The following is a 23777-nucleotide window of genomic DNA, read 5'->3' on the forward strand; positions in this document are numbered from 1 at the left end:
CCCCAAAATCTGTAGTTTTCCACAAAAATGAAATTGGGAAAAGAAAAGGAAGGTATAGTAAGGACAGATCCTCATATCCACTACTTTCTGTGCACTTGAGAGTAACATCTGTCCAAACGACGTGTTATGTCTCAGTTTATTAATGGTATCCTCAAACACGCCCTTATTGATAACAACCCCCCCCCCTTAAAGGTATTTATTGATTGTGTGTGCTTTTTGCTGCTGCTTCTTTTTAGACCTGGTTGCATCAATATTCTTTAGCTGCAATGATACATTTTTATCAAACAATCATGCAATGTTAATCAAAGCACAGGAGCCCATAGGTGTGGTAAGCACGTATTGGACAGTGCCCGTAATATCATTGATGATGACAACTCTTCCCTTTGCCCCATAATTTTTGGTAATTTTCAGGTGAGAGCTTTTCTGTTGTCTTGCAGAAGACGTAAATTTTTGCAGGTGAAAAAAGTGGCAGGAAAAACACGAATCCTGTCAATTTTCCCCCCTGCAGCAATAGCTCGCCACTTCCCATTTTATTTTCTGCCTGCATATATTTTCCTTAAACGTTTAAAGACGGAGACCTTCCCCCTCCGGGAATGTCTGACTCCGTTAAAGAACATGCTGTTTGAGTTGCCTGTGAGGTGCTGTTTGAGTTCTCTCCATGGTGACAGATCTCTGTGATGGCGAATTCACACAAGCAAATCTTCATCTGATGATCATTTCCAAGTGCCAGCCCAGCCGATGAATGGATTAGAGAGATGTCATTACTTGGAGAGAGGGAAAGTAGATGCATACACAAACTATTATTCTTCTCACATCAGCCTCCTCTTCACAGACCACAGGCTGTGGCAAGGCACCAAATGGGCTGGTTTGCTTTGAAGCCGTCCCAGAAAGCTTACAGACTCCCCTGGTGTCAGAAGTATCTCCTCTGTTGGCTACGTCAGGGTCTCCAGCGACTACAAAGTGCTGATGTTGCCAAGTTTGGGAGGGGGTGCTCCTTCATCTACCACATCAAAGACCGGTTCATCCCACTGTCATTTACAGACACTTATATTATGTGTCTATTTACCTTGCATGTGGTCCCAAAGGCATGCAACTCTATGTTGGCAATTTAAATAGTCCATTTCGGGCAGTTTAAAGGAAGAAGCACTTTCGCTTTTTTAACTGTTCCTTTCATAGAATTATAGTGCAATGCAAAAAATCTTAACTCTGTTTCTTCTGCTGCTGCTGCTTTGGCAATCACTCATAGCCGAGTAAGATTGTCTTCCATGAACACAATCTTAACAGGCAGTCCGTAAGTGACTGCGGAGGCCAATTCTGGATCCACACGTCCTTCCACAGTGGGGACATGGGTTTCCAGGCGGAAATTGATAATGGTGAGGGTTTGCCAAATGTGCCTTCCTCTTAGCACGTTTCTCCCTTTCGTCCTGAGTTCGAGCGTCTTCAAAGTCCATGACACCTTTGGTCAAGGCTGTTCTCCCTTTGAGCTCTCACAAGCCAGTGTTTCCCAGTTGTTGGTGTTTATACTCAAGCATCCATGACAGATGGCCATCCAACCACTGCTTGAAAACCTCCAGGGAAGGAGAGTCCACCGCCTCCCGAGGGAGACCGTTCCACTGCTGAACAGCTCTTACTGTCAGAAAGTTTTTCCTGATGTTTAATTGGAATCTCCTTTCTTATAACTTGAAGCCATGGGTTCGAGTCCTACCCTCTACATTTTGATGTGTCACTGAACAGTGTAGCAAATATTAAGCTGACGAAAAGCATAAGGACATAAGAAGAGCCTGCCTGCTAGATCAGGCCGGTGACCCACCTAGTCCAGCGTCCTCTTCTCTCAGTGGCCAGGTGGACATCTATGGAGGAACCTTCAAGCAGGATCTGAGCAGAAGAGCTCTCTCCCCTCCTGTGGTTTCCAGTAAATTGGTGTTCAGAAGCATTACTGCATCTGACTGAGCATAGCCAACATGGCTAGTAGCCATTTATTTGTTTTATCCCCCCCCAAAAAACCTGTCTGGTTTTTAAAGGATACCTAAAAAGAGGATGCGGGTGGCGCTGTGGGTTAAACCACAGAGCCTAGGACTTGACAATCAGAAGGTCGGCGGTTCGAATCCCCGCGACAGGGTGAGCTCCCATTGCTTGGTCCCTGCTCCTGCCAACCTAGCAGTTCGAAAGCACGTCAAAGTGCAAGTAGATAAATAGGTACCACTCTGGCGGGAAGGTAAACGGCGTTTCCGTGCGCTGCTCTGGTTCGCCAGAAGTGGCTTAGTCATGCTGGCCACATGACCTGGAAGCTGTACGCCGGCTCCCTCAGCCAATAAAGCGAGATGAGCACCGCAACCCCAGAGTTGGCCACGACTGGACCTAATGGTCAGGAGTCCCTTTACCTTTTTAAAAGAGATGGTGAAATGGGAAAAAATTCTCCAAATGATTTGACATAAATCCTGCCAAATCTTTGGCCCAGATGCCTGCATTTGTTTGCTTAGGGAAGAGCAGCACAAGTCAAGGGATCTCCTGTCCAGAATAACTGGGGGCCCCTCCAGACTGAGTTTTGTTTTGTTTTTTGTTTTGTTTGTTTGTTTGCAGGTTTGTTCTGCAACTTGTCATTGATGCAATAACAGTGCGTTTATTTGTGCATTTGTACTGGGCCATCCACACGTAGTTCCCTTTTCTTAGTTGTTCAGCGATGTTTCCCCAACCATCACCACCTTGGAATATTTGTGCTGTAAGGTAAAAGGTAAAGGACTCCTGGATGGTTAAGTCCAATCAAAGGCAACTATGTGGTTGCGACGCTCATCTCGCTTTCAGGCCGAGGGAGCCGGCATTTGTCCACAGACAGCTTTCTGGGTCATGTGGCCAGCAGGACTAAACTGCTTCTGGCGCAACGGGACACAGTGATGGAAAGGCTGTTCAACTTCCCGGCACAGCTCCTCCTATTTATCTACTTGCACTGGTGTGCTTTCGAACTGCTAGGTTGGCAGGAGCAGGGACAGAACAATGGGAGCTTACTCCACCACAGGGATTCGAACCAACGACGTTCTGATCGGCAAGCCCAAGAGGCTCAGTGGTTTAGACCACAGCGCCGTCCGCGTCCCTGTAAAAGGTGCATTGCAGGAGGGGGAAGCCGTCAAGACGATGGAGGCGACACTTGCCGGCTGAGGGAGTTTGTGAGAAGCTGATGGAGCTGGCCTTCGCCACGTCTGGCCCCAATCCCAGTGCCACCAACATGGGCACCTCAGGCCACTCACGCAGCAAAGCTGTGGCCTTGCAGGCCCCAGGATCCACTGTCAAGCAGAGGAAAAGTGCTAGCTGTGGATCAAGGAGTGCAGGCCGTACAACCCCTGAAGGCACTGGAGGGATGTGGAAATTTTATGCAGAGGATTCTCCTGGCCTCAAAGTTGTTTCTGTTCCCGTTCTCGTTAGGAGTCTCCTCTTTATTGCATCTGTATTCATGTTGCATATCTCGGTCATAAGGTAAAGGTAAAGGTACCCCTGCCCGTACGGGCCAGTCTTGCCAGACTCTAGGGTTGTGCGCCCATCTCACTCTATAGGCCGGGAGCCAGCGCTGTCCGCAGACACTTCCGGGTCACGTGGCCAGCGTGACGAAGCTGCATCTGGCGAGCCAGCGCAGCACACGGAACGCCATTTACCTTCCCACTGGTAAGCGGTCCCTATTTATCTACTTGCACCCGGGGGTGCTTTCGACCTGCTAGGTTGGCAGGCGCTGGGACCGAACGGCGGGAGCGCACCCCGCCGCGGGGATTCGAACCGCCGACCATGCGATCAGCAAGTCCTAGGCGCTGAGGTTTTACCCACAGCGCCACCCGCGTCCCATCTCGGTCAGACTTCACTATATCCCACCTGCCAACTTGAAAACTACGATTTGGACCAAAAGTATGGTAGCTTTCAGAGTTTACTTGGAGTAAAGTCATTTGAGCTGTTTCTCTAGATAAAACTTGATTTTTTCCTTAATTGGTTTTGCTGTTGAATGGACTCTTAAACTTTCTCTAAGAAGGGTTTTTGATTCCTTTCTGTCAAAGTTTGCTATCTCCTATGTATATACTTTAAAGTGCAAATTATTTCATTAAAATTTGCCTACATTAAAAAAAGGTGTGTTGCAGTAGGTTGGAGTAGATGACCCTTAGGAACCCTCCCAGGTCTAAAATTCTGTGGTTCTTGGGTTTCAGCTGGAAGTTCCAGGACATGTACTGATTGGAAGTGAAGCAGTAGCCCCACCCCAAAACCTTTGCAGGAGCAGGCAGTCCTGGAAATAGGATATGTAACTACCATAGAATCTTAGAATCATAGAGTTGGAAGAGACCACAAGGGCCATCGAGTCCAACCCCCTGCCAAGCAGGAACCACCATCAGACCACTCCTGACATATGGTTGTCAAGCCTCTGCTTAATCATGAGCTCATATTATTCGGAGTAAAGTACAATTAAAAGGGCCACGATTCTGGCATAAGAAGAGATCAGTAAGCCCTGTGGTTCCCACAGAGTCTTACACACACTCATAAAATGATTTTTTTTTTAATAGAAAAAGCAACACACTATTTTCAATCAAATGGCAGGTCATTTCCTCATCGGAACAGCTGTGTTTATTCTCCCTGAGCGTGCTGCAGATGTGCTACAGTTTCCCAAGCTTAAGAACTCTGTCCCTTCCCTCAGAAAGCAAAAACCAGGTTGCAAAAAGGCAGGGGTGGGTGGCTTCTGTGCCCCCACCTGACGTTGCGGCAGCCATCGGGAAGATGTTGCCTTTATTTAACGCTCCAGACAAGCAAGTCACGGTCCAAGGATGGTGAATGTGGTTATTTTCAATTCCAGGGCTGAACGCAACCTGCTTTCAGAGCCCAGAGAATCCACCCGTCAAATTGTAGCTGCTCGGAAGAGACAGATGAGTACTGTATCGCAGTATTAGCAACGGCAGGGAGAATTGCATACGGTTACTATTCTTTCATCTGTTGCGGGGAGAGCAATAGCAACCGAATGAAAAGATATTAGATAAAGATTCCACATTGCAGATAAAGATGTCTCACCGGGCAAGGTTTGCTATGGCAAGAAAGGATTTAGAGACTGCAGAAGTTTGCAGCAAATGGGTTATTTCCCCCAGTGAGAACCCATAGGTTAAACTGAAATATACTCAGAGTCGCAAAGTGATTTCATGCTCTTTATTCAGCTCAGCGTGGTGAGGAGGAATGAATGAAAGTCCCCTCAAAGTATCTGCTTTATATACATTATTTACACAATGGGCTGCACATGATTGGCTAATTCTGGAATTCTACTGTAAGCCAATCAGGTTGTGGATTCACTTATATCTGGAGCATGATTGGGTGGTTCCTGCCAACCAATCAGACTGCTGCATTGTTCTAGGACCAATCAGACTGATGCATTCTGAATCCTATTGTTCTAGGACCAATCAGACTGCTGCAATTTGGATCCTATTGTTCTAGGACCAATCAGACTGCTGCAGTTTCGATCCTATTCAACTCAGTACATAACACCCCTCCCCTCTAAGTTCCAGTCCTGCCCGGGAGGTCACATTCATAGTCCTCGAGGTACGCCGGCGGCCTACGTGTACGTTGCGGCCTGTGGTGTTCCCTGGTCCGGGGTTCAGGTTCTGGCTCGTGTTCCACGGATGCTGGCTGTGATGGGCCTGTTTGGTCTGGCGCAACTGGCTCGCTCAGTCGTGGTTCTGGTTCCAGTGTCCTTTCGGCCTCGTGGGTCCTCTCTGTATTTACTGATTCTGCCTCTCCTGCTGGCCCCTCCTGCTCTATGGGCCTCACTGCCACTCTGTTCCCTTGGGACTCCTCTGACCTTTCCTCCTCCTGATTTTCTCCCGGGAATCGTCGCCGTATCTGGTCGCAGTGGCGGCGCCAGCATTGCCCCCCATCCGTTAGCACCTCGTATGACACGGGGCCAGTGACCCTGGTGACTGTGGCGGGTACCCATGCTGGGCCTGCCCCAAAATTCTTTGCGTACACTGGGTCCTGGGCCTCGAAGGTCCGGGGGTTCCTGCCTTCCCCCACCACTACCTCATCCTGAGCTCTATCGGGGTGAAGGCGGTCCAATCTGATTGCAAGGCGCCGACCCATTAGTAGTTCAGCGGGGCTCCGGCCAGTCGTTGAGCTGGGGGTGCTGTGCTGTGCTAGGAGGAATGTGGCAAGGCGGTACTCCCAATCCCCTTGCGTCATGCGGCGAAGGGTGTCCTTGGTGGTCCGCACCATGCGTTCTGCTTGGCCATTGGTGGCAGGGTGGAATGGCGCCGAACGGATGTGGCGGATGGCGTTCTGCGCTGTGAAGGTTTGGAATTCTCCTGACGTGAATGCAGTCCCGTTGTCTGAGACGAGAGTGTCAGGGAGCCCGTGAGTTGCAAACAGCCTGCGTAGTACCCGGATGGCTGCGGACGTAGAAGTGGACGGTACCAGTGCGACTTCCAGCCATTTGGTGTAGGAGTCCACCACTATGAAGAATGTTTTCCCCTGAAAGGGGCCAGCGAAGTCCACATGCAGGCGTGACCATGGTGCTCGGGCGGACTCCCAGGACTGGACTGGGGCCCTTGGGGGATCTGGGCGGGATTCTTGGCAGGCCTGGCAGTGTTTGACCCAGGCCTCTATCTCTCCGTCGATCCCCGGCCACCACACATAACTCCTGGCCAGGGCCTTCATTCTTACTACCCCTGGGTGTGTCTCGTGTAGGGCTGTGAGGACCCTTTTGCGGAGGGGCTGGGGAACAACGACCCTGCTTCCCCATAACAGGCACCCCTTGTGGGCCGACAGTTCATGTTTGCGGGTTGTGTAGCCAGCGAATTCTGGCCCAGGGCTGTTGCTGGGCCATCCCCTCCACACCCAGTCCAGGACCCGGGAGATGACCCTGTCTTTCTTGGAATGGTGTGCAACTTCTTGTGCCTGAATGGGGCGGTCGGGAAGCAGCTCCAGGCTCATAACCTCTTGTGCAGGTGCTGGGTCGGGGCCTGTTTCCGGTAGTGGTAGCCTGCTGAGGGCGTCCGCATGGCCCATCGCCTTCCCAGGTCGGTGAATCAGTGCATACTGGTAGCTGGCAAGGAAAATTGACCACCTGAGGACGCGAGGAGACAGCACTTGGGGGGTCTGCTTTTCGGGGGCAAACAAGCCAAGCAACGGCTTGTGGTCAGTCACCACGGTGAAGGGCCGCCCGTATAAGAAATCATGGAATTTTTTTACTCCCTTCACAATTGCCAGCCCCTCCTTGTCTATTTGTGAGTAGTTCCGTTCAGTTGCGCTGAGTGTCTGGGAAAAGTATGCTACTGGTACCTCTCTTCCATCTGGGAGTTGGTGTCCCAGGACAGCGCCAATGCCATAGGGTGAGGCGTCGCATGCTAGCACCACCGGCAGCCTCTCGTCGAAGTGTGCCAAGACCGAGTTTGAGACAAGCAAGTCCTTGACTGCCTGGAATGCAGCCTCCTGGCGCTGGCCCCACACCCAAGGGGCCCGCTTGTCCAGAAGTCTGTGTAGGGGCTCTGCTACCGCCGCTTTGTGGGGAAGGAAGGAATGGTAAAAGTTCAATAGTCCCAAGAAGGCCTGAAGTTCAGTCTTGTTCTTGGGCGCTGGGGCATCACAAATGGCCCGTACCTTGTCCCCAGTCGGGTGGACCCCTTCTGCGTCCACCATAAATCCCAGAAAGTCCACCTGAGGCACTCCTAGTAGACATTTTTCCCGCTTTACCTTGAGACCCGCCGTCTGGAAACGGTGCAGAACAGTGCGGAGGCGGTCCTCAAACTCCTCTGGTGTGGGCCCGGCAATCAACACATCATCGAAGAAGGGGGTGACGCCAGGAATTCCTTTAAGGAGAGAGTCCATTAGGTTCTGGAATATGCCTGGTGCCACACTGACGCCGAATTGCAGCCGCTTTACCCTGAACGCTCCTCTGTGCGTCACAATCGTCTGTGCCTCTGCTGTGGCCTCATCTACTGGTAGCTGTTGATATGCCTGGGCCAAGTCCAGCTTGCCAAAAATTTTCGACCCAGCCAGGGTGGCAAGGACATGGCTGACCACTGGCACTGGGTATGCATGGGCCGTGAGGGCCTTGTTTATGGTACATTTGTAGTCTGCGCAGATGCGGACCGAACCATTAGGCTTGACGGGTGTGACGATTGGGGTTTCCCAGGGGGCATTAGGCACCGGCTCCAGCACTCCTTGCTCCACGAGCCGGTCCAATTCCTCGTCTATACGGGGTTTCAGGGCGAACGGGACCCGGCGGGCCTTGAGCCTGACTGGTCGTACTGCGGGGTCAAGCTGTAGAGCAATGGGGGGGCCCGTATACTGTCCCAATTTCCCATCAAAAACCCCCGGAAATTCCTTGCATATGGCGTCCACGTCCACTTGTAAGCTAGTGTTGTTCACCCCAGTGACGGCTAGCCCCAGTGGTCCAAACCATGCCAATCCCAGTAAGCTAATGTAGGGGCCCTTGACCACAAGCAAGTCCAGTTGCCGCGTCCGCCCTCGGTATTGCACCCTGAAGGTCCCCACCCCCATTGTGGGGACCTTACGTTTCTGGAAGTCCCGGAGGGTGAAAGGGGCCGGCCTGAGTTTGGGACCCCCAGTAGGACACAGTTTCCTTAAGGTCTTTGCCGAGATTATGGATAGATTTGAACCCGTGTCAAGCTCCATGCGGCATGGGGCCCCCTCTATCTGTACCTCTACATAAATTTTCTCTACGTTGGGGTAGGGCAACTGGTATACCTGGAGGTCCGTGAGCTCCGTTGAGTTGCCTTGGTGCGTTGGGCCCCGGGACCTGGGGCTCTTGGAGTGGTCATCTGATGCCTGGCGTCGGGTAGGCCGAGCCCGACACACCCGGGCGATGTGTCCCGATTTTCTGCACTGCCTGCACTCTGCGTTGCGGAAACGGCAGGTCCTCCTCTCGTGACTTTCTCCACAGCTTGCGCAGTTCCCTCCTTCTCGTCGAGGCAGCTGTGGTATGTGGGCTGCTTGAGTGCGCTGCTGTACACGGTGCACCTCCTCCCTGTTGGATCCTGAGTCGTCGGTGAGGTCTTCGTGGTGGACCCTCGGTTGGGACGGCTGGCTCGGCCGTGCCTCTTGCGTCGACCTCTCAGCAGCTTCCGTCGCCAGGGCCTCCTCCAGAGCGACCTGGAACGTTAGGTCCTTCTTGGCGTAGAGGCGTCGTTGCAGCTTCTCATCCTTCAGGCCACCGACGAGGCGGTCACGAAGCATGTTCTCCAGCTCTGAGAAGTTGCAGAACCGGGCGGCTTGGCGGAGAGAGGTCACAAACCCAGTTATGGTTTCCCCAGGGGCTTGCCGCTTTGCGTAGAAGGCATTTCGACGAGCCACCACTGAGGGCTGTGGCGAAAAGTGCCCCTTCAGCTGTTCCATTATTGTTTTGTATGGAACTGTAGCAACGTCTTCAGGCGCAAGGAGAGCCCGGGCGATTTCAAACGTCTCCTCTCCACAGACGCTGAAGAATATTGCCCTCTTCTTGGCGTCTTCTTCATCGGTGACCCCTTTGGCTTCTAGGAGGAAGGTGAAACGGGAGGCGTACGCTTCCCAGTCTCCAGATGCTGGGTTGAACGGCGAGAAGCTGCTGTTGGTTGCCATTCTGAGTTCCTTGTGTCCCGGAGCTGAAGCCTGGATACACGGTGCGAGGCAGCGGTGCGGCAGGTGGCGGTGCTGCGGTGCGGTGTGTGGCAGTCAGCTCAGCGGGATCCCATCCTCGTCGCCAGTGAAATATACTCAGAGTCGCAAAGTGATTTCATGCTCTTTATTCAGCTCAGCGTGGTGAGGAGGAATGAATGAAAGTCCCCTCAAAGTATCTGCTTTATATACATTATTTACACAATGGGCTGCACATGATTGGCTAATTCTGGAATTCTACTGTAAGCCAATCAGGTTGTGGATTCACTTATATCTGGAGCATGATTGGGTGGTTCCTGCCAACCAATCAGACTGCTGCATTGTTCTAGGACCAATCAGACTGATGCATTCTGAATCCTATTGTTCTAGGACCAATCAGACTGCTGCAATTTGGATCCTATTGTTCTAGGACCAATCAGACTGCTGCAGTTTCGATCCTATTCAACTCAGTACATAACATAAACCATGGGTGTAACCATAGGTTTAAACCATAGGTTTAACCACATGTTAAACCAGAAGGCGTGACCAAGATGTTAATTGTAGTCTCAGGATTGAAACAAAAAAGGAAACACTGGTTTTTCTCCCTCTACCAAACCCCTTAATTGCTCAGGACCACAATACCTCAAGAACTGCCTAGGCAATTGTTAAGCGTGTAAGGACAAAATAAGTAATTTTAATTAACATTTTTCATGTTATTATCTATTATTAAAGCAACTAGAAAAAAATGTTATGATGGGAAGATCTCACACAGGTGAAAGGAAGCAGAGGGGAGGAAGGGAGGGTTAGGTTGAATTTGGGAAATAAAATAATATATGGGACAGCAAAGGATAGAATAGATTCTTATAGAATAGTAATATATTGGGGGGTGTTGTTGTTTTGTTGTTTTGTTGTTTTTGTTTTAATTATTTACTAGTGTTTTTATCTTGTATTTTATTCTGTGAACTGCCCAGAGATCTTGTGTTGAAGGGCGCTGCATACATTTTAATAATAAGAATAAGAATAAAGATCACCCAACAAATCCAATTTATCCCCATCTGCATTGTGCATTTAAAGCAGTATTAAACCACTTTAAACAGTCACTGCTTCCCCCAAAGAGTTCTGGGTGCTGCGGTTTGTTATGGGTGCTGAGGATGGTTAGCAAACCCCTCTTCCCACCCACCCACCCCAGCTACAATTTCCAGAGTGGTTTAATCATCCGTTCCTCTTCACAAGGAACTCTGGGACCCCTGTACAGTCATACCTCTTGTTACGTTTGCTTCAGGTTAAATCTTTTCAGGTTGCGTTCCGCGGTGACCCGGAAGTACTGGAAAGGGTTACTTCCGGGTTTCGCAGCTCGCGCATGTGCAGACGCTTAAAATGATGTCATGCGCAGAAGCGACGAATCGTGACCCATGCACGCGCAGACATGGGTTGGATTCTGCTCATGTTGCGAACGGGGCTCTGGAACGGATCCTGTTCGCAACCAGAGGTACCACTGTAGTAGAAAACATAGCCCAACAGAACAGTCTCTTATTCAAATTAACCTTACTCATCGCTCTGTTGTTTTTAAAAAAATATTTATTGCATTTGGTTAGAATGTCCCACAACACAAGACAGAATCCTGCATAGAGAAATGGCTATATATATATATATATATATATATATATATATATAGTGGTACCTCGGGTTAAGTACTTAATTCATTCCATTCCGGAGGTCCGTTCTTAACCTGAAACTGTTCTTAACCTGAAACACCACTTTAGCTAATGAGGCCTCCTGCTGTCGCCACGCCGTCGGAGCACGATTTCTGTTCTTATCCTGAAGCAAAGTTCTTAACCTGAAGCACTATTTCTGGGTTAGCGGAGTACACACACACACACACACACACACACACACACACACACATCTTTGACACCCAATCGTTATTGAAGACTCGGCCTAGGAAAGGTTAGCAGGTCTGCATAATGCACCCAAGATTCTATCTCTGGTTTCTCTAAAATCCACAGCAAATGCCGGAGATTAAAAGTGCAGGCACCACGTCTTTGAACAGCGGTGAACTCCTGAGCTGCATTTGCCCACAAAGAGCTTCTCGCCTGTCAATCAGTTTTCCTCCAAGTGCCAGAGGCAGAACGATACAGATCTTTGTTGGGTTTCCACGAAGAGGAGCTTTGATGCTCCGTCTTCCATGGGGGGGGGGGGGCAAAAGCCTCCTCTTCTAGGAAACAAAGCAAAGGTCTAGCCAGTTGTCCAGGTATTAGGTTTACTGTACCAGATTTGGGGCAACTTTATCCCCGTGACCTTTAAGCAGTGCCTTCTGTTGTCTTCCATCTGTGCAGCCTCTAACACTGGCAATAAGAATCCATTTTGGGGTTTTTTGCAATGTGAAAATGCAGCTCTTCCTGGCTCAGTAAAGCACTGGGGGGGGGGGGGGAGAAAAACTGTTTCCAAGAGTATCTGGGGCTTGCCATATATTGCTAAGCTAATTTTTAAAACGTTCATCTCAAAATATACCTTTGCTTACAACCCTCCGGAAAACATGGTTGCAAACAGAGATGCTACAACTAGCCTGCATAGTTTTTGTTCAGTGCTTCAGACAGAGTTCCCAAAATAATAATAATAATAATAATAATAACAATAATAATAAATTTTATTTATACCCCACCCTCCCCGGCCAGAGCCAGGATCAGGGTGGCTAACACCAGTAAAATTACAGTAAAAACATAATGGGGGGGAAACCAATTTAAAATACAGGTTAAAATGCAATTTAAAATGCAGCCTCATTTTAAAAGTAGCCCATAGATCAAAACCATAAGAGGAGGGAAACATAAGGGTCAGACTGAGTCCAAACCAAAGGCCAGGCGGAACAGCTCTGTCTTGCCGGCTCTGCGGAAAGATGTAAAGTCTCGCAGGGCCCTAGTCTCTTGTGACAGAGCGTTCCACCAAGTCGGGGCCAGTACTGAGAAGGCCCTGGCCCTAGTTGAGACCAATCTAACCACCTTGCGACCTGGGACCTCCAAAATGTTGTCATTTGTGGACCTTAAGGTCCTCCGCGGGGCATACCAGGAGAGGCGGTCCCGTAGGTACGTGGGTCCTAGGCCACTAACAAAGTAATTACCGTATTTTTCGCTCCATAGGACACACTTTTTCCCCTCCAAAAATGAAGGGGAAATGTGTGTGCGTCCTATGGAGCGAATGCAGGCTTTCGCTGAAGCCTGGAGAGTGAGAGGGGTCGGTGCGCATCGACCCCTCTCGCTCTCCAGGCTTCAGGAGAGCCCCAGCGCCAGCCCCACAAGGTCGGGGGACAGCGGGGAGGCGGAATGCCGCCATCCCGCTGTCTCCCGATGTGGTTTGGAGGCTGACGGCGGGGAGACGCGTGCTTCTCCCCGCTGCCAGCCCCTTAAGCTCCAGGGACAGCGCGGAGGCGCAGCGCGTCTTCCCGCTGTCCCCGGACCTGATCCGAAGGCTGGCGGCGGGGAGAAGAGCGCTTCTCCCTGCTGCCTGCCCCGCAACCTCCGGGGACAGCGGGGAGGCGCAGCGCGTCTCTCCCACCTTGCCGGCACCCAGAAGCTTGGGGCGCGCTGAGCTCCGCACGCCCCAAGCTTCGGGATTGGCGCAGCGCTCCGCTAGCCTTGGGAGAGCCGCACGAAGCCGCGCGGCTCTCCCACAGCTAGCGGAGACCTTGCCGGCACCCAGAAGCTTGGGGCACGCTGAGCTCCGCACGCCCCAAGCTTCGGGATTGGCGCAGCACTCCGCTAGCTGTGGGAAAGCCGCGCGGCTCTCCCACAGCTAGCGGAGACCTTGCCGGCAGCCAGAAGCTTGGGGCGCGCTGAGCTCCGCACACCCCAAGCTTCGGGATTGGCGCAGCGCTCCGCTAGCCGTGGGAGAGCCGCACGAAGCCGCACGGCTCTCCCACGGCTAGCGGAGACCTTGCCGGCACCCAGAAGCTTGGGGCGCGCTGAGCTCTGCACGCCCCAAGCTTCGGGATTGGTGCAGCGCACCTGGGGGGGGAATAAAAATTTTTCCCTTTATTTCCCCCCCAAAAAACTAGGTGCGTCCTAAGGTCCGGTGCGCCCTATGGTGCGAAAAATACGGTACTTCTCGTGATGTGAGCACTGTGCTTTGGAGAAGGGCTATAGCATGGATTTGTTGTCATCCATCAGTCTCAGGAGACAACGCCAGAGTGCATCTTTAGGAAGCTACCGAAATTATTGAGCTTTTTTTTACAAACATGCCAAAACACCGCAAATTTTCGATTTGACTTGCCTAAGATTCAGGACAAGGCGCCACCTTTCGAATGCTTCTCTCCCAGACGTCAATTACGCCTTTGAAATCCCAGTAATATTTGGGAAAATCCAGATATGTTGCAGCCCAAGAAAGTTACAGCTGTGGCTGTACATGTTGGGATACTGCCAGGGAGACAAAGTCCATCATGACTCCATGTCGTCTCCGGACGTCCATCGATCTCCCGTAGACACGCAGTATCAGCAATTAGCGACACGAGCTCCAGAAATAGCTTGCCACATTCCTGAGCCGATGCACGCTCTATCAGCAGATAATGCACAGCGAAAGATGCACCCAGGAGAGCATTATTTACAAGTTTATTTCTGTGTTGATCAGAACAAAGTAAAACATGACTGCCTGCTTCAGTGTTCCGGCAGCGAGAGAAACGAAAGCAAAGACACAAGAGAAACATCTTGGGAAACAGGAAATGCACAGGCTGTGACACAAACATCCTGCTCCCTTTTAAGGTGGAACGGAAATATCCTAACAGTAAAGACTGATATAGGAGAGACATGTTTTGTTGCAGCCTGGACAGATGGAGGGGGCCAGTTGCGCTGCTGCAGGGCATTTCTTATCTCTGCACTCCTGCCAGAAGACATTCCTCCTCTGGTCACTTCTTTTGAAATGTTTAAGGCTTTTTGTTAACTTTGCTGCGTTGAATGTGCATTCTGTAGCATAGGGGCCAACGCCCAGTGGCGTAGCGTGGGTTGTCAGCACCCCGGGGCAAGGCAAGTAATTTGCGCCCCCTAACCCGTGGATTTGCGCCCCCTAACCCTAACCCCCAGACGTTGCGCCCGGTGCGGCCGGCCCCCCCTGCACCCCCCACGCTACGCCACTGCCAACGCCCTGGGGCCCTGGGTGCCCGAGCACCCACAAAATACTCCATGAAGAGGCCGGGCACCCACACATTTCATTGCCAGGGCCATGCACGCTGCATGGCATTCATGCCCCCAGGCACCCATGGTTGCGTGCCCAAGCTGGCACTCCTGTTCTGTAGTTGATCTTCTTTGCAATGTTTTATTTTGAAATCTTTAAGATACAGTGGTACCTCGGCTTAAGTACTTAATTCGTTCCGGAGGTCTGCACTTAACCTGAAACTGTTCTTAACCTGAAGCACCACTTTAGCTAATGGGGCCTCCTGCTGCTGCCGCACCGCCGGAGCACAATTTCTGTTCTCATCCTGAAGCAAAGTTCTTAACCTGAAGCACTATTTCTGGGTTAGCAGAGTATGTAACCTGAAGTGTATGTAACCTGAGGTACCACTGTATAATATTTTAGTTTCCTGTTAATTACGTTGCTTTGAATGTATATTTTATATTCGACTTTCTTCGGTAATGTTTCATTCACTATTATTTTATTTGATGATAAAGAATAATTAGTAATAAAGTTAAAAGCAAAAAGAAATTAAAAACATGCCTCAATAGGCCATTGTTGGGGATGTACTCTTAACTGCCTACTCTAAGCCCTGGCAAAATAAAAGTTTTCAGCAGGCGTTTAGAAGTTGGCACAGAAGACACCTGCTGAATCTCAAGTGGCAGGGTGTTCCACAGGACTGGGGTGATGAAATTAAGGCTCACTTTCTCATCCTTTTCAATTGAGCCTCACCAACCCTTTGGAATGACCCAAGACACTTTATCATTACAGTGGTACCTCGGGTTACAAACACCTTGGGTTACAAACACTTCAGGTTACAGACTCCACTAACCCAGAAGTAGTACCTCAGGTTAAGAACTTTGCCCCAGGATGAGAACAGAAATTGTGCTTCGGCGGCGCAGCAGCAGCGGGAGGCCCCATTAGCTAAAGTGGTACCTCAGGTTAAGAATGGTTTCAGGTTAAGAACGGACCTCCGGAACGAATTATGTTCGTAACCAGAGGTACCCCTGTATAACCATTGTTGCTCCACTTTTCTCTGTATGCTAATTGCATTACTAACCTGCACTGGATATTAGCGATTTCCACGACATGTGGAAAATAAATAAAAAGTTGTTTTGTGTTTTAAACCTAGTCACTTGCAGAGCAGAATTTTTTTAAAAACCCACAAGAAAATTAAAATCACCAACAGCAAAAACCCAACAACAAAAATGCAAAGGACCCTGCCAATTAAATTTCTCTTGCAAAAATTCAAATGCAGGGAGGATAATTTAATGGGCACAGGATATTGGGATGAAAGTCAGATAAGGATGCGAGACAGGGATGGGGCAAAGGTGATGCCTCTCATTTCAAAGGGGGAAGGAAGGCTGTGGCGAAATTTGAGAGCTCTAAGCACTCACAGAGCAGACGGTTATAGATGAGACAGAAGAAGAGTCAGACAACTTTAATCTAAAATCTCTGGGGGGGAAACGACTGGGACTCACTCTCAGACACGAATTAGTGTTGTAGGGCTATCTGTCAAGTGGTGGGGGAGAGACAGCTAGGGAAAGTCAGGGAGTGCAGCTTTAACACTCATTTTCGAGATCTAATTAATCTAATTAGTCTCTCATTCCTGAATTCCTGGGGCTGAATAGGTGCTTCAACAGATGTGCGCTCAACTCAAGGGCAAAAAAAATCCAGTGCTTTCCATCACCGCAATGAAAGCTCTCCTAGGTGTACATATGAACATCGGAAGCAAACTCAGACAGGGCATTTAAACATTTTTAAAAAATTTTAAAGATATTTATTAAGATTTCAACATATTACAAAAATTAGAAAAAAGAAAATACAAAATACAAAATAAAAACAGTTAAAAACAAATCAGTCTCTCCATATCTTATCTTTCATTTGCTTGTTTCCCTGACCTCCTCACACCTCCCTTTCTTGTATTCCATTTCAATTGGTTAATTCAGCAAATCCTTACCCTCTTTAATTTTATCTTAATCTTTTATCTTAATATATTATCGTTTTAGATTATCACCCGTTAATAATCCATTTTTACATATTCCTTAACATTGCTGCTAGCAAAAACCACTTAACTTCAATCCAACATCATTCTAACATTCATTAATTTTACAGTGTTTCTGTAAATAGCCTTTAAATTTCTTCCAATCTTCTTCCACTGACTCTTCTCCCTGGTCTCGGATTCTGCCGGTCATTTCCGCCAATTCCATATAGTCCATCACCTTCATCTGCCATTCTTCCAGAGTGGGTAATTCTTGTGTCTTCCCAGGGCACTTAAACATTTAAAGCACTAAGATGCCACTGTAAATAATTCCGGCTTCCCCAAAGAATTCTGCTATTTACAGCCTAGGTCTAGATGTCTCTACAGGTCTCCTGTTGCAAACCCCTTAGCCAAATGTATCCTGGCTTCTGTCCTCCTTTCTTTTTTAAACTCTACGGGTTCCTTTCTTCCCTTCCTAGCCCACCAATCCAGAGGATGAAATTCATTCTAGGGGGAGGGTGATTTAATAATATTTTTCTTTCCCTTATTGCTCTGATCTCCCACCCCTTCAGAAACCCCCATAACGTGGTGGGAATGTAAGAAAATCAAAAATTATTGGGAAATGATATATAATGAATTGAAGAAAATGTTTAAATATACATTTGTTAAGAAGCCAGAAGCATTCCTGCTAGGTATTGTGAGAAATGAGATAAACAAGAAAGATAGGAAATTATTTTTGTACGCAGTAACAGCAGCAAGAATATTGTTAGCCCAGAAATGGAAACAAGAAGAACTACCAACACTGGAAGAATGGAGAATGAAAATGATGGACTTTGCTGAACTGGATAGAATGACAGGAAGAATTAGGAATCGACGAGATCAGAGATTTATTGAAGAATGGGAAAAATTCTCAGAATATATGCATAATTTAAGTGAAAAACAAATAACGCTTGTAACGTTCAGAGAAGCTTTGTAAAAATGAAAGTTAAAATTATGGATTGAAAGCAGATTTAATTTAAGAAGTAGATATGAACCAAGAAATGTGTGGAAAATTGAGAAGGGAAGGAGTACCAGCCAAGTTGAGGGAAGTCAAAAATGAGAGAATGGTTTTATAAATTGTTTGAATTGTATTGATTTGTCTTATTTGTAAACTGAATAAAAATTATATTAAAAAAAAAAAAACAGAAACCCCCATAACGTAAAGTTATTTGTTGATGTATGCTCCAAAAAATGGAAACAATGAAAGAAGAGTGGCAGATGGAGATGATGGACTTGGCAGAACCGGTGACACTGACAGGAATAATCCGAAACCTGATCAATCCAAATACATGATCAAGTATTCCAAAAGGACTGGAGTAAATTTATACGGTATTTGAAAGATTATTGTAAGCAATTAACATCCCTAGCAGGGTTGTCCGAAGACTTGTAATCAGAAATTTTCTACCTTTCTATGTTTATTTAAATTTTGAGTCATTTCGTAATGAATGCAATTATAGAATTGGAAAACATACAAAATGCAATGATATAAAGGTTTGTTTTGATAGCCATGAGGCGGAAGGGAAGGAAGTTGATGACTCTGAAGAGCCAGGGCAATAAAGTGGATAATAATGATGTGAATGTATATAATTAAATGGAAAATAAATTTTACAATGTACACACACAGAGTTCTGGGAGGTGTTATTGCTGCTGGGGGTTGTTAGAAGACTCCCATTCTTCTCACAGAACTAAAATTCTCAGAGTTTGTGATTTGTAGCTCTGTGAGGTGAATGGGGTTCCTAACAAATTATTTTTTTTTATTTATTTATTTATTTATTTATTTATTTATTTATTTATTTATTTATATCCTGCCCTCCCCAGCCGAAGCTGATTACCAAAGGAGGGGGTCAGACTGTGCCTTGGTCAAAGGCCTGGGGGAACAGCTCTGTCTTGCAGGCCCTGCGGAAAGATGTCAAGTCCCGCAGGGCCCTCGTCTCTTGGGACAGAGCGTTCCACCAGATCGGGGCGGGGCCACAGCCGAAAAAGCCCTGGCTCTGGTTGAGGCCAGCCTAACCTCCCTGTGGCCTGGGACCTCCAAGATGTTTTTGTTTGAAGACCATAAGGTCCTCTGTGGGACATACCAGGAGAGGCGGTCCCGTAGGTATGAGGGTCCTAGGCCGTATAGGGCTTTAAAGGTTAAAAACAGCGCCTTATACCTGATCCTGTACTCCACCGGGATCCAGTACACGAAGTGGCCCTTGTATTCTCTTCCACATCACTTTCTGCCAGAGATCCTTTTAAATTCGGATTCCAGGGATTACACCTGTGGCCCTCCAGATTTTTCCTGAACTTCAGCTCCCTTCATCCCCAACTGATTTAAGGGGGAGTTCCCGTGCATTCCGTTTTTTCCTTCTCATGTGCCATTGCTATATACCGTATTTTTCGGCCCATAGGATGCACTGGCCCATAGGATGCACCATGTTTTTTGGGGGGGAAATAAAGAAAAAAAAATTTATTTCCCCCCCCCAGGCGCTCGTGGGGCCAGGAGCGGGGAGAAGCACTCTTCTCCCCGCCGCCCGCCTTCAGATCAGGTCCGGGGACAGGGGGAAGACCTGCTGCGCCTCCCAGCTGTCCCCGGAGCTTGTGGGGCAGGCAGCGGGGAGAAGCACTCTTCTCCCCACCGCCAGCCTTCAGATCAGGTCCGGGGACAGGGGGAAGACGCGCCGCGCCTCCCCCCTGTCCCCGGAGCTTGTGGGGCAGGCAGCGGGGAGAAGCACTCTTCTCCCCACCGCCAGCCTTCAGATCAGGTCCGGGGACAGGGGGAAGGCGCGCTGTGCCTCCCCGCTGTCCCCGGAGCTTGCAGGGCTGGCGGCGGGGAGAAGCACGCATCTCCCCGCCATCAGCCTCCAAACCACATAGGGAGACAGCGGGATGGCGGCGTTCTGCCTCCCCACTGTCCCCCGACCTTGTGGGGCTGGCGCTGGGGCTCTCCTGAAGCCTGGAGAGCGAGAGGGGTCGGTGCGCACTGACCCCTCTCGCTCTCCAGGCTTCAGCGAAAGCCTGCATTCGCCCCATAGGACGCACACACATTTCCCCTTCATTTTTGGAGGGGGAAAAGTGCATCCTATAGGGCGAAAAATACGGTATGCATCAAGGTAGTACTACACAGATTGTGTGTTTACAAAGCCTTGTACACTGTTGGAGGGCACCATGGATAAATAATCCCCTATATTTTCAGTGTTCAGGATGCAAGTGCTGATCATTATATACATCAGCAGCTCTAGAAGCACCAGCAGATTTGCAGGGAAGAACTCTACAAAGGGGGCGCTCCTTAAAACATCCCGATAAAGATGATCGATCACACGTTGCCGATTGACTTGGGCAGGGTTCGGGGAGGGCATATCCTGAGCAGAACCAAACCACACTGCAACATTGTGTTGCAGCTCCCACTGATAAAACAAGGCAGCTTCAGCGTCACTTGCAAAAACACCCTTAGCAATGTGTGAATTTATCTTGTAAATAAGCGAATTATGTACGTAGAAAGCTTCTGACGTGTCTGAATTTGCTTGTTCTCCAAACCCTGCTTCCCGCCACTTTCTAAATTTGTAATCCTGTTCAATTGCAAGCCTGATGGCAGGGACTAGCACCTTTTACAGTACTCATACAGTGCCCAGAAAACTTTAGGCACCTGATTAATAATAATTTCCACAATACACCCCAATTTCAGTATTTGTATGAAAAACCAGCCTCACCAAATCTCTGCTGAAGCCAGTTTTGGGAGACAATTCTGATGCTTCTTTTTGTCTTTCTTTAAAAGAACATTCCACCTTGAAAAGCCTCAGAAACTCATTACTAAGTGGAAGATAAGATCAACAAATTTCGCCAACTGCCCTAAAAGTACCCAGCAGGGATGTTGCTACTGCTGTCGGCCAATCATTCACTTTTTTTTTTATAGGATGGGGAGATTTGGTTCCTCTTGTCTCCTTATCGAAAAGGCCATTCCTTAAGCTGTTCGGCTTAAGTTGTCTTTAAAAGAGGGCTCAGCCGCTTGACAAGGGGGATAAGATGCAATCGCACTGCAATTAGGAGGAATCATTGGAAAATTCCTGATTTATAACTCTTCTTTCCAGTTACAAGGGCGGGAGTTCTTTGTGGCAACGCCTGACGCTCCTCTTCGCAGGAGATAAAACTGGGGAATTCCTTGTCCATCGCCAACAGATTTGGTGGTGCAATTAGAAATATCTGGAGGGGTGTGCGAACTAGATTACGGAACAAAAGGAAGTCTCCTTCACAGAACACATAGTTAAACTGGGGGATTTGCTCCCAGAAGATTTAAACCAGCTTGGATGGCTTTAAGAGACAAATTCATGGAGGATCAGCCTTATCAGTGGCTTCAAGCCATGATGGCCTTGTTCTCCTTTCACTGTCAAAACAGTATGTTTCCAACCAGAAACGGAGGTTATGCGCTTCTTATTACAGGGGAGAGACCAGGAGCGCACCAAGACAGTAGTTAAGTTCCTCTGTTCAATTTTTTGTCACTGAAGTACAGTGGTACCTCGGGTTACATACGCTTCAGGTTACATACGCTTCAGGTTACAGACTCCGCTAACCCAGAACTAGTGCTTCAGGTTAAGAACTTTGCTTCAGGATGAGAACAGAAATTGTGCTCTGGCGGCGCGGCAGGAGGCCCCATTAGCTAAAGTGGTGCTTCAGGTTAAGAACAGTTTCAGGTTAAGTACAGACCTCCAGAACGAATTAAGTACTTAACCCAAGGTACCACTGTATGCTACAGGACCCTGCCCTTGCTGGAAACCCACAGCGATCAAGCGGATTGCTCGCCTCTTCTGCCCTTTGGCGGGTCACTGTGCCATTGGGGTGGCGATGAGATCGCACTGGCCTATCTATTCTGAATGTATTCTGAATGTTCTTATGTGATGCCAATAACCTGAACCTGAGTATGTTTCCAAGCACCTGTTTCTGGGAATCATAGGTGGGAACTGTTTATTTAATTTGAAACTGCCCATGGTTTCCCTGTTAAAGTTATGGTTTTCCCAGTAGTGATGTATGGAAGTGAGAGCTGGACCATAAAGAAGGCTGATCGCCGAAGAATGGACACTTTTGAATTATGGTGCTGGAGGAGAATCTGGAGAGTCCCATGGACTGCAAGAAGATCAAACCTATCCATTCTGAAGGAAATCAGCCCTGGGTGCTCACTGGAAGGACAGATCCTGAAGCTGAGGCTCCAATCCTTTGGCCACCTCATGAGAAGAGAAGACTCCCTGGAAAAGACCCTGATGTTGGGAAAGATGGAGGGCACAAGGAGAAGGGGACGAGAGAGGACGAGATGGTGGGACAGTGTTCTTGAAGCTACCAGCATGAGTCTGACCAAACTGCGGGAGGCAGTGGAAGACAGGAGTGCCTGGCGTGCTCTGGTCCAGGGGGTCACAAAGAGTCGGACATGACTAAACGACTAAACAGCAACAATGGTTTCCCTGCTCCACAACAACCCTGTGAGGTAGGTTGGAAGGCAGTGGCTGTATCACCCAATGAACTTCATAGCTACAAAACCCAGTGGCTATGTTCTATCTCCACTGTCTGAGGCAGCAGGAGTCTGAATGCCCATTTCAGGACGGCAAAGGGCTCTTGCACTCAGGTGAGGCTTGCGAGCTTCCCATTGGGGCATCTGGTTGGCCACTATGAGAACAGGATGCTGGACTAGGTGGGCCACTGGCCTGATCCAGGTGCCAGGCTCTTTTTACATTCTAACAAACCTTGGCCACAACATGCTTGAGAAGATGACCCTAAGGAGTTGGGTAGTTTACTTAAGAGGGAGGGAAGGAAGGAAGGAAGCCTAAGAGTTTTAATCTTCTTCCTTGGAGGTTTATAAGCAAAGGTTAGATGGCCATCTGCCATGGATGCTTGAGCTGAGAATCCTGCATTGCAGGGGGCTGGACTAGGTCAATATTTCCCAAGCTTGGGTCTCCAACTGTTTTTGGACTACAGTTCCCATCATCCCTGACCACTGGTCCTGCTAGCTAGGGATGATGGGAGTTGTGGTTCAAAAATTTAATTTGTGGGTTTTGCTTCATGCGTTCAAACATGTTTCATTCCCCATTTGTGGTGGGTTTAAATAACAAACTCCTGAAAGTTATTGGGAAACAGGGTAGACTGGATTTTGAATGACACGTGTTCTCTTTATGTCTTGTTGTCAATGTCCTGTATTTTATTGTGTTTTATTTAAAAAGAAACAACTTTCAAAATGGAATGGAAATGGACTCACTCATCCCTAGTCCATCCCTAGTACAGTATTTACTAATCTTAAAACCAACAACAAAGGGTCCATAGCATCATAACACTCCAGAGGTCCTCCAGAGGTCGTTGGGACTTCAGCTCCCATCAGTTCCTAACAGCATGGCAGCCAGGAACAGATGCCAGCAGGTCAGCAATAACTCACATGGAGTATGTTAAGTCTTTATTAGAAGAAACAGGATCTGCTATGGGCAACCTGGTCCAAAGAGCACAGCAACTCTTCTCAGTAGATCTCGCCTTTATAAGGCAGTTGTGGAGACTGAAGGTCCCCGCTTTCCCACAGTTGCCCGAGTCTCCTCTTGTCCTGGGTCCTTCCCAAGCAATCTGAGACTACACTGACATGCATGGCTCTGCTCCTCCCACTTCATACCTCTTCTGGTTCTGGAAGACCAGGTGGGAGGGGAGCTTGTCACAGCAGGAGCAGGAGACCCCCCTGGCTTCTTTGCCAGTCTGACTCATCTGTCTCCTGACCCCTTTCCTCTCCTGCCGCTGATTCTGGACCGCTCTCTGCCACAGCCTCTTCCTGCTCACTAAACCCTGTTGCCTCTTCAGCTTCCACCACCTCCTCCTCCAGTCTTCTCCCTCTTACCACTCATTGTTGTCCCACCAGTCCCCAGGCTTTGAACCTCGATCCCTTGGGGGTTCCCTAGCTGGGGCCTCCCATCAATCGTCTGCATCCAACCAGTCCATCTGTCTATAGCAAAGGACAACGGGAGTTGTAGTTCAGCACTTTTTTAAAAAGTGGAGTTGTAGATCAAAA

This window comes from Podarcis tiliguerta (genome assembly GCF_965153285.1).
Source record: "Podarcis tiliguerta genome assembly, chromosome: 1".
NCBI classification, from domain to species: Eukaryota; Metazoa; Chordata; class Lepidosauria; order Squamata; family Lacertidae; genus Podarcis; species Podarcis tiliguerta.